At 43.2% G+C, this 25,417-nt stretch overlaps 1 protein-coding gene across 6 annotated transcripts in view; it reads right to left on the bottom strand.

Annotated features, from left to right (window-relative positions):
• The window catches only part of Rnf216 (ring finger protein 216), a 131,915-nt gene that overhangs the window by 47,003 nt on the left and 59,495 nt on the right, over positions 1-25,417 (bottom strand). The window lies entirely within an intron of this gene.

Below are 25,417 nucleotides of genomic sequence, written 5' to 3'. Positions count from 1 at the left end.
ATGTGTGTGTATTTCTTTCTAGTCCTGAGGCTTGAACTCAGGGCCTGAGCACTGTCCCTGGTTTCTTTTTGATCAAGGTTAGCACTCTACCACTTGAGCCACAGAATCGCTTCTGGCTTTGGCTATATATGTGGTGCTGAGGAATCAAATCCAGGGCTTCCTGTATGTGAGACAAACACTCTACCCTTAGTCCATATTCCCAGCCCCAAGCCTAACACTTGAGAATATGAGGCAGAAGGATCGAGGGTTTGAGAACAGCCTGGAACAACTCTGTCTAAAAATTAAAACAAGCAAAAAAAAAGTCAGTTGTGAGTTTACTGTGCCCATCATTCTACATTTAAGACATCCTGGAGCCAGCTCCATATTGGCATACCAGTTCAGAAGTGATATATCTAGTCTTGCTGCCTGTTTTTATTATTCAATAATTTAAAGACTGCTATTATATGGTGATGTACAGAGGGTTTACTGTTTCATAAATCAGGTAATGAGTACATTTCTTTCTGGACAATGTCACTCCTTCCTTTTCTCTTTCCAAGTTTTTCTCTTCCTCTGTTGCCTATTTTTATTTATTTATTTATTTTGCCAGTCCTGGGCCTTGGACTCAGGGCCTGAGCACTGTCCCTGGCTTCTTTTTGCTCAAGGCTAGCACTCTGCCACTTGAGCCACAGTGCCACTTCTGGCCGTTTTCCATTTTTGTGGTACTGGGGAATTGAACCCAGGGCTTCATGTATACGAGGCAGGCTCTTCTTGCCACTAGGCCATATTCCCAGCCTATTTTAATAAATCTAATTATATGGAACACAGCCACATTCACTTGTTTACATGTTGTCTATCGCTACTTTCATGCTAAAGGCACAAGTGAATAGCTGGGGAAAAGAATGCATGGGCTGGAAAGCCTTAGCTACTGACTCACTTGTCTGTAATTGCTGACCCCTGGTATTTGCTGTAGTATCAATGTACCTAAATGTATTTAACTGTTCCTTGACCATCAGGGTGGGAAGCAAATACAATATCCTTTTTATTTTTTCTTCTTTCATTTTCTTTTTTTTTTTTTTCAGAGAGGGTCTTGCTATGTATTTCAGACTGGCCTTAACTCACAAATCTTCATGCTTTATCTGGCCAAGATTATAGGCACACAATATCAGGCCCAGATCAACATTTGGGTCTTTTACTTTTTCTTTCCTTTTTGTATTGGTCCTGGGGTTTGAACTAAGGGCTGGGGCACTTGTCTCTGAGCTCCTTTTTCTCAAGGCTACTACTTGAGCCAGCTCTACTTCCAACTTTTTTGGGTAGTTTATTAGAAATAAGAGTCTGTTTCATGGATTTTCCTGCCTGGCTTTGGACTGTGATCCTCTGAGCTCAGCCTACTGAGTAGCTAGGATTGTAGGCATGAGCCACTGGTGATGGGCTTACCTTTGGGTTTTAAATGGAACAGGAAGATAGGTTTGCCAATGTACATAAAACTGGTTTGGGAGAACAGATGAGGAACTGGTACCAGTGAACTGCTTTTGGGGGTAAGCTCAATGAGGGTCAAAGGAGGTGTGTACATATATTATTTTATAACAAAAGAACTCATTTATTTTCATTAACTCAGTCATATTTGAACTTCCTTTTTTTGGGGGGGGGTCAGTCTTGGGGCTTGGGACTCAGGGTCTAAGCACTGTCCCTGGCTTCTTTTTTGCTCAAGGCTAGCACTCTACCACTTGAGCCACAGTACCACTTCTGGCTTTTTCTGTTTATGTGGTGCTGAAGAATCGAACCTAAGGCTTTGTGCATGCTAGGCAAACACTCTACCACTAAGTCATATTCCCAGCGACCCCCCCACCCTAATTATATTTTTTAAATTTATTTTTTGCCAGTCCTGGGGCTTGAACTCCAAGCCTGGGTGCTGTCCTCGAGCTTCTTTGGCTCAAGGCTAGCACTCTACCACTTGAGCCACAGCTCCACTTCTGGCTTTTTTTTGTAATTTATTAGAGATTAAGTCTCTCAGACTTTGCTTGGGCTGTCTTCTAACCATCATCCTTAAATCTCAGCCTCCTGAGTAGCTAGGAATACAGGGGACAAGCTCCAATTGCATATTTCTAAGTATAAAATTAAACCCTTTATGTGCTAGAGGCATTAAGAAGGATAAGAGAGGAGTGAGCAGGAACTAGTTAGGCAACAGCCAACCTTAGAGGGAACTTCAAAGCAAGCTACAACCTTCCTAAGAGTCACTTCCTCTTTTTAGAGGAAGTAAGAAGGGAACTGTAGATCTTTTGATAAGAATTTCCCCAGGGTTTGTGTTTTTCTAAAGTTAGGCAAGACTGCCTGAAGCATACTGTGACCAAATTAGGAAGCAAGTGGACTGATGTCTCTTAAGCTGGACACATGGCTAGGATGCCCTGGCATGCAGAGACAGTGACAGATGGGCAGGGATATTCTCTGACCAAGAAGGAAGTGCTATTTGCTTAAGAAATTAAAGATTATAGCTAATTACAATTAATAGTTATTCTGCAACAGATGTACTTGTCCCTACAAAAAGGGCTTCCCATATTTCCACAAAGAGAGCTCGGGAAGTAGTAAAGATGACGACTTATGGGTACAACCCATACATCACACGACAGTCCTAAGAAAGGCCAAGGGTCATGCCAGTCAGCTTTTCCATGGACTGGAAAATTCAGTTTTAGGCAAGCAAGAAAAAAGGAATCATGACTAGTCTTACTAAAAACAAAACAACAAAAAAACAGAGCTATATAAACTTCACATTATATGGCTGCTTGCATAGTGGCTTTATTAGCTAGTGTAGTAAGGCTTTGGCATGGTCTTGCAGTGTGGACACAGGGTCCAGACATACACTGCCTCCTGGCTCACCCCACTGAGCCTGCTTCAGCCACTTCCATTCAATGATCCTCTCATTCAGGAATGATGTGTGAGTCACTGCTGGATCTGAGCTGTGAGCCCAGAGCTCTTCCAACCAGCACTGTCTGGTACCAACATTCAAACATTCAACCTTGAAGAGCCTTGCTTTCCCTCCCAATGTTCCAGATCAGCAAGATTCTTGGATAGGATTTTTATTCCCTCAGGAATGTGCTCCACTCAGTTCCAGTTTCTGCTATGAAATCAGATGCGCAGTTAGAGTAAAGGTAAGTTTAAATGGCAAAGCAACCTTCCTTCCTTCCTTCCTCCGTCCTTCCCCTTTCTGGTGTCACTGGAGATTACATTTTGCTTCTTTATAGGAAAACAGTTGCAGGAGGCAGATAAATCAGGGACCCACTAAAACAGCTTTCTCTTTCAGACACCTGCCTAGTTAGTGTTGGGATATCATGCTGGCCTCTTTACCAGGGTCCACAGGGCAGGAATTATGTAACTACTCTCTCAGAATATTCTAATGTCAAAACAGGTAAGCATTTATTTCCTTATTACTCCTGTGTGGATTCTGAACAGTTATTTACAATCACCTAAAGACCCGTGAGTTTTGTGGGTAACAATACAAAGATTATGTACTTCCTCGAAGACCCTGGTTTGACCAACACCCATGAAGGCCACCAATTAAGACTTGCACTTCTAGTCCACATATAATCAAAAGACCAAAGTTGAATTATCTCTGAGCTTACTGATCTCTACAGTTTCTTCCACTGTACAATGTGGGCTTCTGGGGTATAATCTCTTGAGTCCCCATTACAATTAGTATAGTACAGAACCACCTGGGTAGGCTTTACATAGCCAAATTGTCCTACTAGATGAATGAAAGATAAGAATGACACCCTTGCCTATTCTTGGTCCACATGCTCCAGTATGAGGGCCTGGCCAGTGATGCCCCTTGCTTTGGCCAACATACCCCAGTATGAGTGCTCGGCCAGTGGTGCCCCTTGCTCGCCTCTCGTACTGCTGCTACTGTTGCCCAGGAGCCCAGATTGATTGAGGCTTGCTTTCGGTGAGAGTGGCTCTCACTGTCAGTCTTTTGCTTTCTCCCTGCATGCAGTGCAGAAGGCTCAGTGTCTACAGACAAGTCTTGTTGCCCTTTTATGGTAGAAAAATGAATTGCATGCCCAGCAGTGGAGCTGAGAGAGAAGACAGAACGGAAAGTTGTCATTTGTTGTGGTTTTGGCAGCCACAGCAGAGTGTTTTCCCCTCAGTCACTCTTGGACAGGAGAAAACAAACCTGGCCAATTGCTCCCAGATGCATCCTTCCTGCCCTTCCTGCAAGTGAACATGCTGTTTAGGAGGAGCAGTGAGCCTCAGTTTTGTGCTCTTTTTAGAAGACATGAAAAGGACTTGTTTTGTATATGCCTAAGCAGAGGTGCCTCTCCAAACACAGTTCCAGGCACTATGCTAGAGGAATAGACCTTGGTTCCTTGTCTAAGAGTATAGGGGCTGGAACTGGGCAGGGAGGTCACTCACATGACAGTCAGGGGGGACCAGTACAGCCTTGTTCCCTGTCTGTAGTGAGGCACCGAGGGGTCAGGAAACTAGCTATTAATTTCAGATAAGCCTGTCCCAAGAAAACATATGGATGTCTCTCACCCATGTGTTTGTTAGTAGGACAGCAGTTTGTACCACAGTGCCTTAAATTGTTTGCATTTCTGTCAGGAAGCCCATGGAGAAAAAGCAGGCTTCCCAGCAGCTGGGGAAACATGTTGCAAAAGGAGAATTAAGCAATTCTCTGTATGCACATCAAGAGTTAGGGAAATTAAGCTTATCTGAGTGAGAGAAATTAAGCTTATCCAACATACTTTGGGCTGGAAAACAAGCCTTTTTAAATGAGTGGGGAAAAAAACTTGTGATGATTAACACAGTTTCTTTCATATTTAAAGCACCCAAGGACTAAAAAAATATGCTGGGCTATGGAATTACAGCAAAGCACCAAACTGCCAAATGATCTGCTCCTGGAACAGTCAGCCACAGGAAGCCATAAAAAGGAGGAGTAATGTGGCAAGGAAGGGTGGGAGGAAGTCCTGGACATATGTCTCAAGGCTCTGATGGCCTTGAACTGGCTTGTTTGCTTGTTTGTCCCCAAAGCTTTCTTTTCTTTTTTTGGCCAGTCCTGGGGCTTGGACTCAGGGCCTGAGCACTGTCCCTGGCTTCTTTTTGCTCAAGGCTAGCACTCTGCCACTTGATCCACAGAGCCACTTCTGGCCATTTTCTGCATATGTGGTGCTGGGGAATTGAACCCAAGGCCTCATGTATATGAGACAAGCACTCTTGCCACTAGGCCATATCCCCAGCCCCAAAGCTTTCTTTTCTGGCCATCACTAGAGTCTATCTTGACCATTCCTAGTCCAGCTCTGAAAAGGCTGAAGCTTCTTCGGGACTCTCTAATCCCACTTTAGCCTTCTGGGAAATGATAGAATGGCTGAAAATACTTATAGCTTTCTATGAGTGGGCTTCAGAATAAGTATTGGTTCATGCAAGACTGCAGGAGAACTGTGGACCCTAGGTTACTAGAAATGGCATGCATTGTACTAACTATGATGGCTCCCACTGCTCTCATTCTGCCTCTCCCACTGCCCCTTCCCTTTCATGGAATGGCAAGGACTATCTTCAATGCAGCACTTGAGCTCAATGTCCCTGTGTTAGGCCCGTGCTGGCACCTTGGGTTCTCCACAGTCAAATTTGCTCTCCTTATTCTGCATTGTGAAGTCTTTTACAATCTGGGGGTGATTTATCTTCCTATTTTTCCTTCTATCAGCTCTGGTCGTGCATCCACTGGCTGACCCTGCACATAGCTTGACTTATGTCATTCTCTGGCCCCAAAGTAAAATTCTCTCTGTCTCCACCCATTGATCCCACTAGAGTATAGTCAGGCCAAGGCCATCTCATTTGCAGTGATATATTCATCAGCTGATTCTAAGTGATCCTTTCTCTCTCAGATTCTGCCTCCCATCCCCTTTACCATCTAACTGTCTGGATGAGTTGGCACTTTAGGATCAAGGTTCCCCTTTCTGTATTACTTCTGAAACAGCCTCTTTAATTAAGTAGCTGCTGAATGAATGACCAAATTGAAAGCAGAACAGAGACTGTCTCACAAAGCCTGTGCTGAGGGACCAGTGATCAGGACCAAGGGTTAGGAAAAAGTGAGGTACTCAGCTAGAGGAGAGGTACAGGATGTGCAGAGAGAGAGAGAAAGAGAAAATTAGAGCTAGAGAGCAGGTACTGGCCTTGAGGACGAAGGGGAGCTTTTCATGGAGGTAAAATAATTTGGAAGAAGGCAAAAGGACAAGCTGTAGTCAAAGAGAAGAAAAAATTGTGATCTATTTCATTTGCTTTCAGTAGAACCCAGATCGGCTTCTTAGACATAAAGAGCTTTTGAAATTTAAAATGCTTTTCAAGAGCCTCTGATGGGAAATAAAACTAAAAAGAAAAAAGTGCTTTTATGAGGCTACAGGGATTTGATCTGAGAAACTCTTAGTCTATTTCTTTTTTGAAAATCCAATGCCAATCTCAGGTTGAAAATCTTCAGTTTTCTAGAAATCAACAAATTTAGGTTGGAAGGACACTGATGAGGTCATTTGGTCTCTCTTCTAACCTTGAAATGGGATGGCTTTATGCAAGTTGTTCTGACAATAGTCTGTTGGAGACCATACCAGAGGAGCAGCAGCAGCTGTTGCAGCTACTGGGGGGAAGAGAGGTCATGGTAAACTGTAGACTGAACTTAGTGCTATCCTTCAGTGGCTACAATAAGACCTAAAGAGCTAGCACAGATTCAAATGTCATTTTTTCCCCCTGGTTTCTCAAAGGGAGTCCGAGAACACCAGGTCTCTTCATACAGAGAGCCCTTTGCAAACAGAAACTACACACACAGAACTTCCTTCCTCCAGGATGATAGTCCTTTACCTTTCCATAAATAGCTGCTGCTATTTTCCTGCCACGTTACAAATTTTCTCACTTATTAAAAAATTGATACAGCCTCCCCAAAGGACATTTGAATTCCCAGGAATAATACACCCTCCTCACATCAGCAAAGCAAAGCAGGTACAAGCACAGAGACAGCTAATGCCAGAAGACTTGCAGTTATTTATTTTTGGACATAGTAAACAAATCCTGAGCTACTACTAAGCTATACCTCTATAGCCACTAGTTTTCTTTTTCCAACTATTTTTTTATTATGGTAAGCTTTAGGTATATGCAAAAGCAGATAGTGTGAAGAATCCCATGTACCCATCACTCACATATAACAATGATCAACTCAAGGCCATCCCTAGCCCATCTTTCAACCTCCTCTCCTATTCCACTACCTTGGCATAATTTTGAAGCAAATTCCAGATTAGTTGTTTCATTTATAAACATTTCAGTTTTTATCTCCAAAAGATAAGGCCTCTGAAAATTATCCTAGCCTACCAAACCACACCTAAAAACATGCAAGTAACTCGGCCCAAGATTTGGCACCTCCTGGTGTGTGACTGAGCAGATTTGAGTACAAGGCCCCTAAGAACCACCCTTTGAGGTTCAATGACCAGGTCCGTGGGCTTCAGCCTGTTCTAAGGATGATGCAAAATCTCTAATCCTAGGAATTCTGACAGCATTTACTTTTTTTTTTTTTTTTTTTTGCCAGTCCTGGGCCTTGGACTCAGGGCCTGAGCACTGTCCCTGGCTTCTTCCCGCTCAAGGCTAGCACTCTGCCACTTGAGCCACAGTGCCGCTTCTGGCCGTTTTCTGTATATGTGGTGCTGGGGAATCGAACCTAGGGCCTCGTGTATCCGAGGCAGGCACTCTTGCCACTAGGCTATATCCCCAGCCCCAGCATTTACTTTTATTATCTGAGGTGCTGCCACTAGCTGTTTCACTGAGTTCCTTCAGCCCTGACCTCAGCCCATTGGATTTTGTTTCTCTTCACTTCTCTGAGTTACCAAGGTAACTTTGAGTCTATTTTCTCAGGGGACATTAGCATGTAGTGCAGACACAGAGCATACAAGTATAATCTAGTTCCAAAGAGGCAACAGAAACTGGTGCCTTTGCCTGCTGTTTTCTGAGCCTAGGTGGTAGAATGGTGTGGCTGCTGACACAGACTCCCATTTTAAACTGTGGTCTGTGGGCAAGCCACCTCTGGGGATTAGAGAGGTAACAGAGCTTTCCTTATTCCTGGTTCCCTTGTCTCAAAAGTCAGAAAGGATACTAAGGAGTAAAAGGCCATTTCCATTTCTTGGCTAGTACATGGGCATTTGGGAAAGGACCTTGAATTCAACAGAAAACACAAGAAATAGCATCCAAGAGCTCTGGCCCAGCTTTGCTCTCATTCTGCTCAATGCTCTGAACATTCTCCTTTGCTACGAGTTCTCCTCCTACATTGCTGTTCCTTGACAGACGCCCACAGGATGGGGAGTTTTCATGCTGGTGATGTTGCCCTAGCAACAATTTCTCTTCTACCTGGCAAGGCTGGATGGAAACCCTGCAGTGCTCTGTGCTAGGAATGCAAAGAGGGGACAAGATCACCCAGCACTTCAACATACAAACACAGAGGCCTGCATGAACACATGTACTATCTCACACAGTGCCTTTTCTCAAGGACATCCCAATGAGATCACTAAAACAAAGTAACTGCTAACAATAGAAACACACAATTAGTGTAAAGATGAAAGGAAGGGTAAACCACTCTGATAAAAAGGTATTCGTAGATATCAATTCTTGAGGGATTTTTAATGTGAGATGTTAAAAACCAAAATCAGAATATATCTTTTCTTTAGTGAGAACACAGAAAAATGCCATCAAGTTATTTTAGCAAAACATATAAAGGGGCTAAACAAATGGTGAGTAGTTTCTAGAAAGAGCCACTGGAAGCTTATGAGCCCCACAGAACTTGCAAATAAGATGAGGCTGCAATGAGTCTGATAAGTGAAGCTAATTAGAGACCACAAAAACCATGGAAAGGGTCAGAATTTGTTTTAATGAAGCACAACCCTTTAAAAATCCACAATATTTTTTAAGTACTATGGATGGTGTGTTTAGACCAAAAACAGAGAGGGAAGTGGGTATGTCCTTACACTTCAGGGACAGTAAGAGGTGAGCACATTGCCCTTGTCACTAGCCTGTTGTTAGGGCAAGTTTGATGGCCAGGACTCAAGTAAACAAAGGTCAGGGGCCTTAAGTCAAAAAACCATTACAAATGAGTCATAGAGACAAACAACACATTTTAATCATTACTTTGTGACTAATTCTGACTTCTCTAACAAAATGTGGCACTGATTTTGTTTTGAGGTCATTCCTATATTCATTTGAAAAACGATTATTCCTTGAGATTCCAGTCCTTCTGAGTATGGATAAGAAACCCATGAGGGGGCTGGGAATGTGGCTTAATGGTAGAGTGCTCACCCAGCACTCATGAAGCCCTGGGTTCGATTCCTCAGCACCACATACACAGAAAAAACTGGAAGTAGGTGCTGTGGCTCAAGTGGCAGAGGGCTAACCTTGAGCAAAAAAACAAAACAAAACAAAACAGCCAGGGGCAGTGCTCAGGCCCAGAGTCCAAGCCCTACAGCTGGCAGAAAAAAAAAAAAAAAAAAAGAAACCCATGAGAACTTTGAGGAGGGGCATAGCAAAGCTGAGGACAGAAGTACAGACCCCAAATAAAGCAGCAGAAAGCAATTCATAGGCAACTTTTTCTAGTAATAGTAATCATTTTATGTATTGGTTGGTAAAAAATGAGCTGCAAAAGTCTATCCCTGCTAGGTGTGGTGGTACACACCTGAAATCCCAGCTGATGCCTCAGATCTTGAGTTCAATGCCAGCCTGGGATACATTGTAAGACTTTAATCTCAAAAAACAAAACACAAAAAAAGGGGGCTGGGAATATGGCCTAGTGGCAAGAGTGCTTGTCTTGGATACATGAAGCCCTAGGTTTGATTCCTCAGCACCACATATGTAAAAAAGGCCAGAAGTGGCGCTGTGGCTCTAGTGGCAGAGTGCTAGCCTTGAGCAAAAAGGAAGCCAGGGACAGTGCTCAGGCCCTTAGTCCTCAAGCCCCAGAACTGCCAAAAAAAAAAAAGCTTATTTGTAACACACTGGAGAGCTGGTAAGAAATGAATGTTTCAAGTATATGACATGATGCATTATTTTGCTCTCCCCAAAGGGATTTTATATCTACTTAATTTAGAAAAATTCGGTGATGTCACAGCAGCTTGAGGAAGTCCTTTTATTACCAGTGCCTGCTCATCCTGAATATGGGGTCAGCATCAGTCTCTTCCCTCTTGAATACATAGGTCGTTACTCTTTGTTTAGTGACATAATGCACAAGGAACTGGACTATGTTGCACTTACTTTTTGCCTTTTACTTTTTATAAGTGTTATGGGATTTGAACTCAGGATCTCATGCTTGCTAGTGAGGTACTGAATGATGTGAGGCTCCAGCTCTGTTTTGTGCTGGTTATTTTATTTTATTTTTTTTTTGGCCAGTCCTGGGCCTTGGACTCAGGGCCTGAGCACTGTCCCTGGCTTCTTCCCGCTCAAGGCTAGCACTCTGCCTCTTGAGCCACAGCGCCGCTTCTGGCCGTTTTCTGTATATGTGGTGCTGGGGAATCGAACCTAGGGCCTCGTGTATCCGAGGCAGGCACTCTTGCCACTAGGCTATATCCCCAACCCCTGTGCTGGTTATTTTTGAGACAGGGTCTTGTTTCCTGCCTGGGCATGGTCCTGGTCCTCAATCTACTTATTTAGGTTTTCCATAGCTGTTAGGTTGTTCAGCTTCCCTCCACTGAGATGGAATCTTGGTTGTGTGTGTTTTTTCTTTTTCTTTTTTTGGTAGGTTATAGGGCTTGAACTTGGGGCCTGAACGCTGTCTCTGAGCTCTTTTGCTCAAGGCTAGTGCTCTACCACTTTGAGCCACAGCAACACTTCTGGTGGCTAATTGGAGTTAAGACTCTCATGGACTTTCCTGCCTAGGCTGGCTTTGAACTGCGATCCTCAGATCTTAGCCTCCTAAGTAACTACGATTTCAGGAGTAAGCCACTATCTTCCAGTATTATTTTTACCTACACTGACCTGGAATTGTGATCCTGCCAACTTTAGTCTCCTATGTAGCATAGAGTGACAGGCACATGCCACTAAGCCCAATTACAGTTTTAGAAGAGGTCTCATCAACTCATAAGCCCAGACTGTCGTCAAACTGTAATCCTCCTCTTCTTAGCCTAGCCTTCTAAGTACCTAAGATTACAAGTGTGAGCCACCTCATCTGGCACCACTCAAAGGTAGTAAGTATGACTGTTCTCATACAGCTGGGGGAGTTTTTAGGTCACTGGCACTAAAGCAAGAAGCAAGAGTTAAAGCATAAGCAGGCTGAAATGTCAAAGCCTCTTAGGTTAACCACTATGCTGTTGTTTTCAAGGCTGCAGGTGGGTGACTGCTATGTACTTCACTGATGTTTACGACTGCACAGCACTCAGAACAGAGTCAGACACAGAGCAATGAGTGCACCAGTGCCCTGACCACTACTTACCACTGGTTTTAAATACAATTCCCCATAAAAGAGAACCCAGCAAAAGGCCTTGTCCCAGGCAATGCTTGAGAGAAAAATAAGGTCTCCTCATCTGAATATAACACAAGTTTCTGTAATTTGTCTTCTGGGAAATGATAACATTTCAACCATGACCCAACTTCCTGGGCATGAGAAAGAAGTACCAGAACATTCCCTAGAGGGCAAGACAGAGTAAGGAAAGTTTCCTGGAGATCAGTAAAAGTCCAGACCAGTTGCTCCAGGTCCTTGGGTTTCTCAGAGTCCCTGCTGACCATAGAGCCTGTCTAGACAGCCTTGGTTCAGAAATTTTATTGGGCTGATATGTGCTCTACCACCTGCCACAAAATCAGAAGTCAGCCTCTAAGTTCTTTAAGGGGAGAAACTCAATGGCTACAGCAGCTCTGCAGAGGCTCCATTGACCAGCTCCCAGCCTTCCTAATGGCAGGCCAACAGAGTGGGATAGTTGCTTTTCTTTCTGTTTGTCCTTTTCTTTTTTTGTGCCAGTCCAGGGGCTTGAACTCAGGGACTGGGCACTGTTCCTGAATTTTTCTGCTCAAGGATAGTAAGTACTCTACCACTTCAGGCACCACTCCACTTCTGGATTTTTTGGTAGTTAGTGGTAGATAAGTCTTACACAGAACCAGGTGCCAGTGGCTTACTCCTGTAATCCCAGCTACTCAGGAGGCTGAGATCTGAGGATCTTGGGTCAAAGCCAGCCTGGGCAGGAAAGTCTGTGCGATTCTCATCTCCAATTAGCCACCAGAAAACTGGAAGTGCCACTGTGGCTCAAGCAGTAGAGTGCTAGCCTTGAGCTGAAGAGCTCAAGGACAACACCCAGGCCCAGAGTTCAAGGCCCATGGCTAACAAAAAAAAAGGGGGGAGGGGTATCTCACAGACTTTCCTGCCTGGATTGGCTCTGAGCCATGATCCTCAGTTCTCAACCTCCTAAGTAGCTAGGACTATAGGCACCTGGCAACAGTTGCTTTTCTACTTAAGTATTTCTTATCAAGGGATAAAGTAGATAAATAGAAACACAAAACCTTTTTTCTTTCTTTTTTATTTTTATTTTTTGCCAGTCCTGGGGCTTGAACTCAGGGCCTAGAGCTTCTTTTGCTCAAAGCTAGCACTCTACTACTTGAGCCCCAGTGTCACTTCCAGCCTTTTCTGTTTATGTGGTACTGAGGAATCGAATTCAGGGCTTCATGCATGTTAGGCAAGCACTCTACCACTAAGCCATATTCCCAGCCCATAAAACTGTTTCTTTAGGATGAAGGGATAACAATAAACTTTTTATTTATATTGGCCCCTTGGTCTAACATATACAATTTTTACTTTTCCCTATTTGGGCAGTTAACTCTCTCCCTTTTAGTCACTGTAGGGCTAGAGGTGTGGTTCAAGTGGCAGGGTACCTGTCTAGCAAGTGCACAGCCCTGAGTTCAAAACTCAGTAGAGGCAAAAAAAAAGTCTCTGTAAACAACAGAGGATATATAGTATTCATTCAACTTTAATGGGAAAGTAGAATGGGAAGAGAGATAAGCAATATTTGCCCGCTGTAGCCTTTTATCCTCTTGGAAATAAACACTTATCTGCTGAAGTAACTAAGTTCTCTGTTCTGTTCTCTGTGTGAATGGAGGTGGACACTAAGATACTGATTAAGGGAAATGGGTATGCTCATATGCATAATTATTAGCCAAACCAGTTCTAAGATTTCTTAAGAAGTCCATTACAGACAGATAGGCGGTGCTGTTTACTATAGAAAAAAAATTTAAAAATGGGTAAAGCTGATGAAAATACTAGATAAAAACTGAGATCCTGAAACTGTTGTGCTCCAATGAAAGTTCTGCTCAATAGCTCATGGAAGGAAGTACTGACAGCAGACATGGTACTTGGGATCTACCTTAAGGCTATTAAGAGGCAAGTACCACTGTTAGCAATTACCTGATGTTAAACCTGAGTGTCCACTTTTTATCCTCCCCCCCCCCCCCCACTGTGGGACTTGAACTGTGGGCCTGAGTGCTGTCCCTGAACTCTTTTGCTCAAGGATCTACCACTTTGAGCCTCAGGCTTCACTTCTGGTTTTCTGGTGGTTAAGACTCTTATCTCTAACAGTCTGTTCACAAGGACTTTCCTACCTAGCTAGCCTTGAACCATGATCCTCAGATTTCTGCCTCCTGAGTAGCTAGGATTACAGATGTGAGCTACCAGTGACTGGCGTCAGTGTCCACTTTGTATGGCCTCTGTGAGGAACAGCAAAAGCCAAGAGCTCTCTGGCAGGCACTTTCCAAGATGAACCTATAGAGGTCTACCCCAAAGCAAGACCTTCTCTGGGAACAAGAGACCCCCCCTTGCAAAGAGCATGGGCAGGTCACATTGCATGTAGAGGAGAGGACTTTCCACCCTCCTGTCCTCTTTTTGGGACTTCAACTACACAGCATGGATTTCCACTCCAGTGAAAGAGGCCTCAGCCATGGGCTTAAAAATCTTTTTGTCACCCAGACATTTGGTTCCCGTCAACAGCACTTCCTGAACAAAGGCCCTCCCTGATAATGGGAACAAGAAGACCAAGTTTCATTCATCTCTAGATAATGTGGAGGCCTGGCTCCACCCAGGAGTCAGCTAACTGGCTGGGGCCCTGATTAGAGTGTGGCTTATAAAGTGCCAACTATCTGCCATCACAGCTGGAGCCGCCTTGGCACTGACAGCTGGTCTAGTTCATTTACATTCCCCTCACACAGCCCTTCAGCTACTGCAGGCGGCTGCAGATGCTTGGTTTTTTAAAGTAACAAACCAGTTTGTTGCAGATGTGAATTTTGGTTATTTTTTTACTAGCATAAAGTTAGCAACAGAATGTCATAGAGGATAGAAGGGATCTAGACATGGAAGAAAAATAATCAGGTAGGAGAGTCAGTATGTGGAAAAGGTCAAAAAAAAAAAAAAAAGGCAAACATAAATGACCTGAGGGAGCCATAGGTGATTATAAAACCACATTCTCAGTTTCCACTAAGACATCAAGACAGACATTCTTCAGTTACTCCAGCTATACTGTTACTGTCTGATGATCTCTTTCAGATTTGTGTTCTTAAGAGTACCCAAAACTCTACCCCATGGCCCTGGCTAACTTTCCAGAAAGTTCTGAATATATTGCTGAATTCATAAGCAAAGTGATGAGTCCAGGAAAGCAGAAAGAGAAATGTTTAAGAATAAATATTCTGGATTGACCGCTTCTAAATCTCCCTAAAATCTCTCAAACCTACCATTCTTCCATCCCAAACCAAAGAGAACCAATTTATTCCCTGCAGGATGGAAAACAAACTGAGGAGTTCTTTATCTGAGAACACATAAGGAAGAGGAGGGTCTTAACCAAGCATTCCTTCACGTCTAAGAAACAAAGCTGCCCTCCATCTCAGCAGAGTGTCTTACTCCGAAGGATCTTAGGCACCAAGTCCTTCTCCAGATAACACATTAATTACACCTTATTTCAGAGAGAGTGAGAAGATCCTGGAAGCTCAACTAGAGTTTAGGTTACTGGCAGAGACTGCAAATGCCTTTATAGTCTTACATGGGCCAAAATCAGCTTGATCATTTCTTTTTTTTGTGTGTGCCCTTCTTGAACTCAGGGCTTGGGCACCATCCCTAAATTTTTGTGCTCAAAACTAGTGCTCTACCATTTAAGCCACAGCTCTACTTCTGGCTTTTAAAAATGGTTACTTGGAGATAAGAGTCTCACAGACTTTCCTGCCTGAGCTGTCTTAAAGTCAAATCCTTAAGAAAGATCTCAGCCTCTTGCGTAGTTAGGATTACAGGTGTGAGCCAGCAGTGCCCAGAGAGGCTCATTTCCTTTTTTTCTTCTTTGCCAGTCCTGGAGCTTGAACTCAGGACCTGGGCATTATCCTTGAGCTCAAAGCTAGTACTCTAATACTTGAGCCACAGAGCCACTTCCAGCTTTTTCTGTTTATGTGGTACTGAGGAACTGAACCCAGGGCATGCTAGGCAAGGACTCTACCACTAAGCCACATTCACAACCCCTAGGCTCATTTCTTCTTCTTTTTTAAAAAAAATTTTCTCTTATTGTGATGTTGATGTACAGAGGGCATAGTTTCATATGTAAGGCAGTGAGTACATTTCTCACTCAACTTGTTACCTCCTCCCTCATTTTTCCCCCAACACTCCCCTCCCCAAAGGCTCATTTCTTAAATGTGAAGATTCCTCAAGGATTAATGGCTGGGTTAGCCACCTTGCTTATATTACACAGAGAACTGGTACAAGTAAAATGGAAAAAGCACATGCTAGCAACCCTGTCATCTTTGATGTTAAATTTTCCATATAGTGGTTTGCTTTATCTTTAAGCTTGAATGCATTGTCAGTTTTGCTTCCAAGATAGTTGTGCTGATGCTCTAACTTTTGAAATGCCCGAGAAGGAACTTTTGTGGAGCACTAGTGCCACCTAATGGTAACCGGCTTATGCAGGACAGTGAGGTGTGGTCATTTCTCTGCAATCCTGCATCACTGGGGCTGTTACGGTCCTGGTTTTCATTTTATCCTCCACATAGACTTTCCTTGACAGCAGAAAGGGAGCCTAGAAGGTAAGTGTCATTATCCGCAGGTAAAGGACAAATTCTGAAGCACATGGACCTGTTGCCCATAATGCCCTGTTAAATTTTCTTTGCTATGCAGTCCTACAGGGTAGAGGGGAAGAAAAAAGCAAGGACTAACTTCTGAGCTCAGGCAACCAGACCCAGCACTCATTATTCCAGACTCCAAGCTCTTTCTATTTGTGTGCCAGTCCTGAGGCTTGAACTCAAGGCCTGGGCACTGTCCCTGAGCTTCTTTTGCTCAAGGAAAGCACTTTACCACTTGAGCCACATCACCATTTCTGGCTTTTTCTGTGTATGTGGTACTGAGGAATCAAACCCAGGGTTACATGCATGCTAGGCAAGCACTATACCACTAAAGCCACTTACCCAGCCCAGACTCCAAGCTCTTTTTTTTTTGGCCAGTCCTGGGGCTTGGACTCAGGGCCTGAGCACTGTCCCTGGCTTCTTTCTGCTCAAAGCTAGAACTCTGCCACTTGAGCCACAGCGCCACTTCTGGCCATTTTCTGTATATGTGGTGCTGGGGAATTGAACCCAGGGCCTCATGTATACGAGGCAAGCACTCTTGCCACTAGGCCATATCCCCAGCCCCACTCCAAGCTCTTTTTCCAACCTAAGTGTCTCAGACCCTGGGCAATAGTCCAGTATTTTTTTCTCTCTCTGAGAATCTGTGTGCCACACAGTGGAAAAACAGACTGGATACTGCCACTGTGGAGTTTCAACATGTTCAACAAAATTAATATTCATTCCCAAATCGTCTGGATTGTATCTAGTTTTATGAAAAACATGTATGTGGTGCCCTAAAGCAGAGGAGTCAAGCCTCAGTAGTGCCAGAAGTATTTCTTGCTCACAGTGAACATTTATCTTGGCAGAGGAACAGAAACTGGACTGTAAACTCCTTTTTCCAGAGTAATATGGAAAACACAATACGAAATCTACCTTATTGACAAACTTCTAAGACTAACTATAAACAAAATCTCTACAGATGTCGTCATGGCTCACTGAAACTACCCACAGCATAGTGGCTACTGAAATCACCATAATGCTTTCTGCTTCTGGCGTAACAACTTTGGGTACAGCACCTAAGTGGAATCATGTAAGATCTATCCTGTGGTTGACTAATTTCATATAATGTTCATCTATATAGCCACTACAGTATTTCCTTTTTTAATTTTTTTTTTTTTTTTTTTTTTTTGCCAGTCCTGGGGCTTGTACTCAGGGCCTGAGCACTGTCCCTGGCTTCTTTTTGCTCAAGGCTAGCACTCTACCACTTGAGTCACAGGGCTACTTCCAGCCTTTTCTGTTTATGTGGTGCTGGAGAATTGAACCCAGGGCCTCATGTATATGAGGCAAGCACTCTTGCCACTAGGACATATTCCCAGCCCTCCTTTTTTTAATTTTTTAAAAGGCTAAGTAGCGTCCTATTATATATAGTACTTTTTTGGTCGTTGCTGCCAGTCCTAGGGCTTGAACTCAGGTTGAGTTCCTGGGCGTTGAAGGCTTGCAATCTACCACTTGAGCCAGAGCACTGTCCTTGAGCTCTTTTGCTCAAGGCTAGTGCTCTACCTCTTTGAGGCACAATGTCACTTCTGGTTTTTTTTGGCCAGTCCTGGGCCTTGGACTCAGGGCCTGAGCACTGTCCCTGGCTTCTTCCCGCTCAAGGCTAGCACTCCGCCACTTGAGCCACAGCGCCGCTTCTGGCCGTTTTCTGTATATGTGGTGCTGGGGAATCGAACCTAGGGCCTCGTGTATCCGAGGCAGGCACTCTTGCCACTAGGCTATATCCCCAGCCCCATACTTCTGGCTTTTGAGTAGTTAATTGGAGGTAAGAATCTTCCTGCCAGTACAATACTGTTTTGATTACTGTAGTTTTGTAATAGACTTAGAAGTTAGGAAGTATGAGGTCACCACTTTTGTTCTTATTCAAAGTTGTTTCTGTTCTTTGGAATCTTTTTAAGTTCTATACAAATTTTAGGATTGCCTTTTCTACTTCTACACAAAATACTATTGGGAAAAATTTTGCTAAAGACTGCATTACATGTATAAATTGATTACTTCCGGTATTTGGCATAGTAATGGAAAGCTAACATAGTGGGCATCTTACTTTGTTCCTAATCTTAGTAGAGAAGGTCTCTAGTACAGTTTACATTACAGACATTTGTGAATGTACCGGTTTTTGTTTTTATGCTGCTAGTGATTTCTAGTTTCATTCCACTGTGGTCAGAAGATATACTTGGTATGAATTTGATCTCAAATTTGTTAAGACTTGTACTATGATTTAACATGTTACAGTCTAATATTCTCTATCCTGGAGAATATTCCTTAACACACTTGAGAAATATATTTTCTGCTCCTGTTTAGGTAGAATGCTCTATTTGCTATTAGGTCCATTTGGACCTAATCCAAGTTTTCTATCCATTACTGAAAGTGAAGTACTGAAACCTGTTTTTTTTTCCCTTTTAGTTCTGTTTCATGTACTTGGGCACAGTGACATCTGCTGTATATTCAAATCATTCCTGGGATGCCATGGGTGAATGGGTCCAAGACCCTCTGCTGGATATCAACATCTGTAGATGCTTTAGTCCCTTATATAAAATGGTACATACAGTATTTGCATATGACCTATGCACACCCTCCCATACACTTTAAATTATCTCTATTTTTAATACCCAATACAATGCAGATGTTATATAGGTAAATAATAGATGATATACTACACTGTTTAGGAATGATTACAAGAAACAAAAGTCTGCATGTGTTTGATATAGAAGTAATTTTCCCTTAGGAAAAAAATTTTTTTTGCCAGTCCCGGGGCTTGAACTCAGGGCTTTTTGCTCAAGGCTATCATTCTACCACTTGAGCCACAGCACTACTTCAGGCTTTTTCTGTTTATGTGGTGCTGAGGAAATGCACCCAGGTCTTCAAGCATACTAGGTAAGCTCTCTACTGCTAAGCCACATTCCCAGCTCTCCCTTAAATATTTTTAATCTGTTATTGAATCGATGGATACAGAACAAACAGACATAGAAGTCAGCTGTTTTGTATTTATAATTGGTGTGTATTCCAGCTGAATTAACCCTTTTATCATAGTTTCTCTTATGACAGTAAATGACTTAAGAATGGCTACTTGCTTGCTTTTGGTTATCATTTGCATGAAATACTTTTTCTGTCCTTTCATGTTCAGCCTACAGGTGTTCATGAACCTAAGAGGGGGCTTTAAAGACAATATATACCTTATTTTTAATTTATTTAAACTGTTTTTGCCAGTCCTGGGGCTTGGACTCAGGGCCTGAGCACTGTCCCTGGCTTCTTTTTAAATCAGGCTGGGTGCCAGTGGTTCATATCTATATTATCGTAGCTACTCAGAAGGCTGAGATCTGGGGCTGGGAATATGGCTTAGTGGCAAGAGTGCTTGCCTTGTATACATGAAACCCTGGGTTCAATTCTCCAGCACCACATATGTAGAAAATGGCCAGAAGTGGCCCTGTGGCTCAAGTGGCAGAGTGCTAGCCTTGAGCAAAAAGAAGCCAGATACAGTGCTCAGGCCCTAAATCCAAGGCCCAGGACTGGCCAAAAAAAAAAAAAAAAAGGAAGGCTGAGATCTAAAGATTGAGGTTTGAAGCCAGCTCAGGTAGGAAAGGCCATGAGACTTATCTCCAATAAAACTACTAAAAAAGCTGGGCACTGGCGGCTCATGCCTATAGTCCTTAGCTACTCAGGAGGTTGAGATCTGAGGATTGCAGTTCAAAGCCAACCTGGACAGGAAAATCTATGAGACTCTCTGATCACACTTAACAACCAGAAAAGTAGAAGCAGAACTGTGGCTCAAAGTTCTCTAGCTTTGAGCAAAAAAGCTCAGGGACAGCACCCAGGCCTTGAGTTCAAGCCCTTCAACTGACAACAACAACAACAAAAATAAGTTCATCTACATCTTTTGATTGGGAGTGTGGACCATGTGCATTTAAAGCAATTACAAAGAAAGGACCTATTGCTATTTTTTTTTTGTTTTGTTTTCTATCCATCCATCTTAGAGTTTTTTTTTTCCTTTTTGTACAGTAATAGGTTTTGATTCCTTTTCTATTTTCTTTCTTTCTTTTTTTAATCGGTCATGGAGCTTGAACACTGTACCTGGGCTCTATCCCTGAGCTCTTCAGCTCAAGGCTAATAGTGCTCTACCACTTGAGCCAGAGCACATTCTGGATTTCTGGTGGTTAAATGGAGATAAGAATTTCATGGACTTTCCTGTCCAGGCTTGCTTTTGAACCACCATCCTTAGATCGCAGCCTCCTGAGTAGCTAGGATTACAGGCATGAGCCACTAGTGCTAGGCTCTTTTATATTTTCTTTTTTTTTCCCCCCCAGTCCTGGGGTTTGAACTCAGGGCCTGAGCATTGTCCCTGGCTTCTTTTTGCTCAAGGCTAGCACTCTACCTCTTGAGCCACAGGGCCACTTCTGGCTTTTCCCATATATGTGGTGCTGAGGAACAGAACTCAGGGCTTTAGGGGGAATGAGGGAAGAGGTAACAAACAGTACAAGAAATGTATCCAGGGGCGGGGGATATGGCCTAGTGGCAAGAGTGCTTGCCTTGTATACATGAGGCCATGGGTTCGATTCCCCCGCACCACATATACAGAAAATGGCCAGAAGGAGCACTGTGGCTCAAGTGGCAGAGTGCTAGCCTTGAGCAAAAAGAAGCCAGGGACAGTGCTCAGGCCCTGAGTACAAGCCCCAGGACTGGCCAAAAAAAAAAAAAAAAAGAAAAGAAAAGAAAAGAAATGTATCCAATGCCTAACGTATGAAACTGTAACCTCTCAGTACATCAGTTTGACAATAAAAATTAAAAAAAAAAAAAAAAAGAACTCAGGGCTTTGTGTATAGGAGGCAAGCACTCTACCACTAGGCCATATTCCCAGCCCCTCTTTATTTTCTTTTTTTTGGCCAGTCCTGGGCCTTGGACTCAGGGCCTGAGCACTGTCCCTGGCTTCTTCCCGCTCAAGGCTAGCACTCTGCCACTTGAGCCACAGCGCCGCTTCTGGCCGTTTTCTGTATATGTGGTGCTGGGGAATCGAACCTAGGGCCTCGTGTATCCGAGGCAGGCACTCTTGCCACTAGGCTATATCCCCAGCCCCTCTTTATTTTCTATGGGTATGTTTTTCGTGGTTATCTTGGGAATTACATAAAAGGTCCTATATTTATAGAAACAGCTTTTTTTTTTTTTTTTTGGTCGGTCCTGGGGCTTGAACTCTGGGCCTGGGTGCAGTCCCCGAGCTTTTCAGCTCAATGCTAGTTGGCTAGTTAGTGCTCTACCACTTGAGCCAAGCGCCACTTCTGGTTTTCTGGTGGTTAAGTGGAGATAAGTGTCTCACAGACTTTTTTGCTCAGGCTGGCTTTGAACTGGGATCCTCAGGTCTCAGCATCCTAAGTAAGTAGGATTATGGGGGTGAGCCACCAGTGCCTGGCAGTAACAGCTTTTAAGGTGATAATAATTTTAATTGTATACATGCTACTTCTTTTGTATCTCTCCCCCAACTCCCACTCTAATACCAAAATCACATCTTTTAGTGTGAATCTATTACTATTTTTTTTTTTCTGGGAATCAAATTTGGCTTCAGCCTTGCTAGGTAGGCACTCTACCACTTGGGCAATGCCTCCAAGCCCCTTTTTACTTTCAAGATAGGGTTTGCTTTATGCCTGCATTCTGGGCTGTGATCTTACTATTTGTGTTTCCTCATATTGCTGGGAAAGATAGGTGTGTGCCACTGCTTCCAGCTACTGTGCTTCTCCCCTCGCTGGGAAAAGAGGTATGTGCTATGGTGCCCAGCCATTGGTTGGGAAAGTCTTGTAAAGATCTTTTGTCTAGGTTGGCCTCCAACCATGATCCTCTGATCTCCATCTCTTAAGTAGCTAGGACTACAGGTTTGAGTTACTGTGCCCAGCTTACTATTTTGTATTTAAAAAGACTTATGGGGCTGGGAATATAGCCTAGTGGTAAAGTGCTCGCCTCATATACATGGGTTCGATTCTGCAGCACCACATATATAGAAAAAGCCAGAAGTGGTGCTGGGGCTCAAGTGGTAGAGTGCTAGCTTTGAGCAAAAAGAAGCCAGGGACAGTGCTCAGGCCCCGATTTCAAGCCCCAGGACTGGCAAAAAACAACAATAACAACAACAATAAAACCCAAACAAAAATACTTCTGTTTCTATCCTAGAGCTAAAAATGGTTTATACATAACTATCATGTATTGCAGAATTTTTTGTTCTCCATGGCCCTCAGACACCTAGATCATGCCAGATCATATAAGCACTCCATTGGGTGACATAAAAAAGAACTGCCCTGGGTGGGCCAAAATGTTGGATTTCTATTCGAACTCTTTCCCTCCCCAGGAAGGAGCAGGGAATAAAGAACTTTGTATTACTTGCTTCTTCTATGCTGAACTGGGGATGATAATGTGAGTATATTTTAGTTCCACTACATTTGTTCTCTGTGGCTTTTTCTGCAAGTGATCAATGAGCTCACACTCACATTTCCTAGGCTAAAAGAAACAAAATGGCCATCTCCAAGTTCAACAGCAGTGCAGTATATTCCTCCCATAGACAAAAAGCAGAATATTTGGTGTTCCTGTTTGGGATTTTAAGGTTATCTTGGAAGATCCCACAAATATCCAAAAATTATGTTCTAAATACGTTCATTCACTGGATGCAGTTTCAGACTAATATGGGCCATTAGTCTATATCTAAATGTCCTTGGAGAATAATGGACTCTGCTTTTCGCTTTTCCTTGGTCTTCCAAATTGTATATGAGCAATTTCACTGGCTATTTGGAATCATAGAACGAAATGTAAACCCAGCTCTTGGCCCTCCCTCCCTCCCTCCCTCCCTTCCTTTCTTGTCATGGGGCTTGAACTCTGTCTGGGCTTGGGTGCTGTCACTGAGCACTTTAGCTCAAGGCTAGACTTGAGCCACAGCACCACTTCTGATTTTCTATCTGGTTAATTGGAGATAACAGTCTTCCAGACTTTCCTGCCCAGGCTGGCTTTGAACTGTGATTCTCAGATCTCAACCTCCTGAGTAGGTACAATTATAGGTGTGAACCACTGGCCCCCAGGTCATATATATTTCTTGATTTATATTTCTTATTAGAAATACTCAACACCTCTGCACTGCTTTTTTTGCCTAGAATTGCTTTGGCTATTCTAGGTCTTTTGCTGTTCCATATGAATTTATGGGTTGATTTCTCTATTTCAGTGAAGAATGTAGCTGGGATCTTGATGGGGATTGCATTAGAGCCATCATAACAAAAATGGCCTGGTATTCGCATAAAAACAGACCTGAAGACTAATGGAATAGAATTGAAGACCCAGAAACAAAACAGCACTCTTACAGTCAGCTGATATTCGACAAAGGAGCTAAAGACATACAATGGAAAAAACAGAGCCTCTTCAACTACTGGTGCTGGGAAAACTAGGCAGCCATATGCAGAAAACTCAAAGTAGACCCTAGCCTATCACCATGCACCAAGATCAACTCAAAATGGATCAAGGATCTCAACATCAGACCTGAATCCTTGAAACTACTGAAGGATAGAGTAGGAAAGATGCTAGAACTTATAGGCACAGGAAGGAACTTCCTGAATAGAGTCCCAGGGACACAACAGATAGGGGAGAGACTCGACAAATGGGACTACTACAAAAGAAAAAGTTTCTGCACAGCTAAGGACATAGCCACCAAACTAGAAAGACAGCCAACCAAATGGGAAAGGATCTTTACCAGCACAGCAACAGACAAAGGCCTGATATCTGTCATCTACAGAGAACTCAAAAAACTAAGCCCCTCCAAGCCCAGTAAACCAATTAGGAAATGGGCAAAGGAGCTAAAGAGAGACTTCACAAGAGAAGAGATAAAAATGGCAAAGAAACATATGAGGAAATGTTCAACATCCCTGGCAATAAAGGAAATGCAAATAAAAACAACCCTGAGATACCACCTCACTCCAGTTAGAATGGCCTATACTCTGAACTCAGGCAACAACAAATGCTGGAGGGGTGCGGGGAAAGAGGAACCCTTCTCCATTGTTGGTGGGAGTGCAAATTAGTACAACCACTTTGGAGAACAGTATGGAGGTTCCTCAAAAAGCTCAACATAGACATACCCTATGACCCAGCCATACCACTCCTAGGCATCGATCCTGAACAGCAGGTCCCAAGATATCAAAAAGACATCTGTACTTCCATGTATACGAGGCAAGCACTCTTGCCACTAGGCCATATCCCCAGCCCTGTACTTCCATGTTTATCGCTGCACAATTCACAATAACCAAAATATGGAAACAACCCAGATGCCCCTCCACAGATGAATGGATCAAAAAAATATGGTACCTATACACAATAGAATACTACATAGCGATTAGAAATGGTGAAATATTGGTATTCATGGGGAAATGGTCAGAACTTGAACAAATAATGTTGAGTGAGACAAGCCTAGAACACAGAAAACAAAGGGGCATGATCTCCTTGATATATGACTGTTAAGGTGGGGGGAGAGGGAGAGTAGAGACCAGGTCTGCGAAACCAAAAACTTGTCAAATGGTATTTCCCACAAGTTTGGGTCAGCGACTCTACATTATGTAACTAAAACCAAACAACTACTCAACATATAAAGGCCAAAAATAAACCTCTCAGTGGATCACAACAGCTCAAAAGCTATGTATGTACGTTCATAGAAGACAAGGATAAGCAAACTCTATTGTCGACATTACATTTAAAACCCTAGGTGAATTTCCTTTGGCATAGGCCACGTGGCTACTGTATATGTTTTTGGTACACTATGTAATGTATATATATGTCTACCTGACCTAGGGAAGGGAAAGAAAAACAGGGTGTAAGATATCACAAGAAATGTACACACTGCCCTATTATGTAACTGTACCCCTTTTGCACAACACCTTGTCAAAAATTTTTGTTTAATTAATAAATAAATTATATATAAAAAAAAGAAATACTCAACAGAGCAGCCTGTCAGAGAACAGGGGTTTAGAGCTTTGTGACTGGACTCTGCTACTTTGTCTCTTCCTCCTTTTCTCTCTCTCTCTCTCTCTCTCTCCGGTCACAGGGCTTGAACTCAGGGCCTGGGCATTGTCCCTGAGCTTTTTTACTCAATGATAGTGTTCTAACACTTTAAGCCACAATACCACTTCCAGTTTTCTGGTGGTTAGAGATAAGTCTCAGGGACTATTTCCTGCCTGGGCTGTCATCTGGCTTCAACAATAATTCTTAGATCTCAGCTCCTAAGTAGCTAGGATTACAGGCCACCAGTGCCTGGATAGCTTTGTTCTCTCTGTACTTTGTATCTTATAGCTCAGGCACTGCCTTCCCAGGCATTCCAGGGTCTGACATACTAGACACACAC

This window comes from Perognathus longimembris, chromosome 1 (genome assembly GCF_023159225.1).
Source record: "Perognathus longimembris pacificus isolate PPM17 chromosome 1, ASM2315922v1, whole genome shotgun sequence".
NCBI classification, from domain to species: Eukaryota; Metazoa; Chordata; class Mammalia; order Rodentia; family Heteromyidae; genus Perognathus; species Perognathus longimembris.
This window is presented reverse-complemented; position numbering and strand designations above follow the sequence as displayed.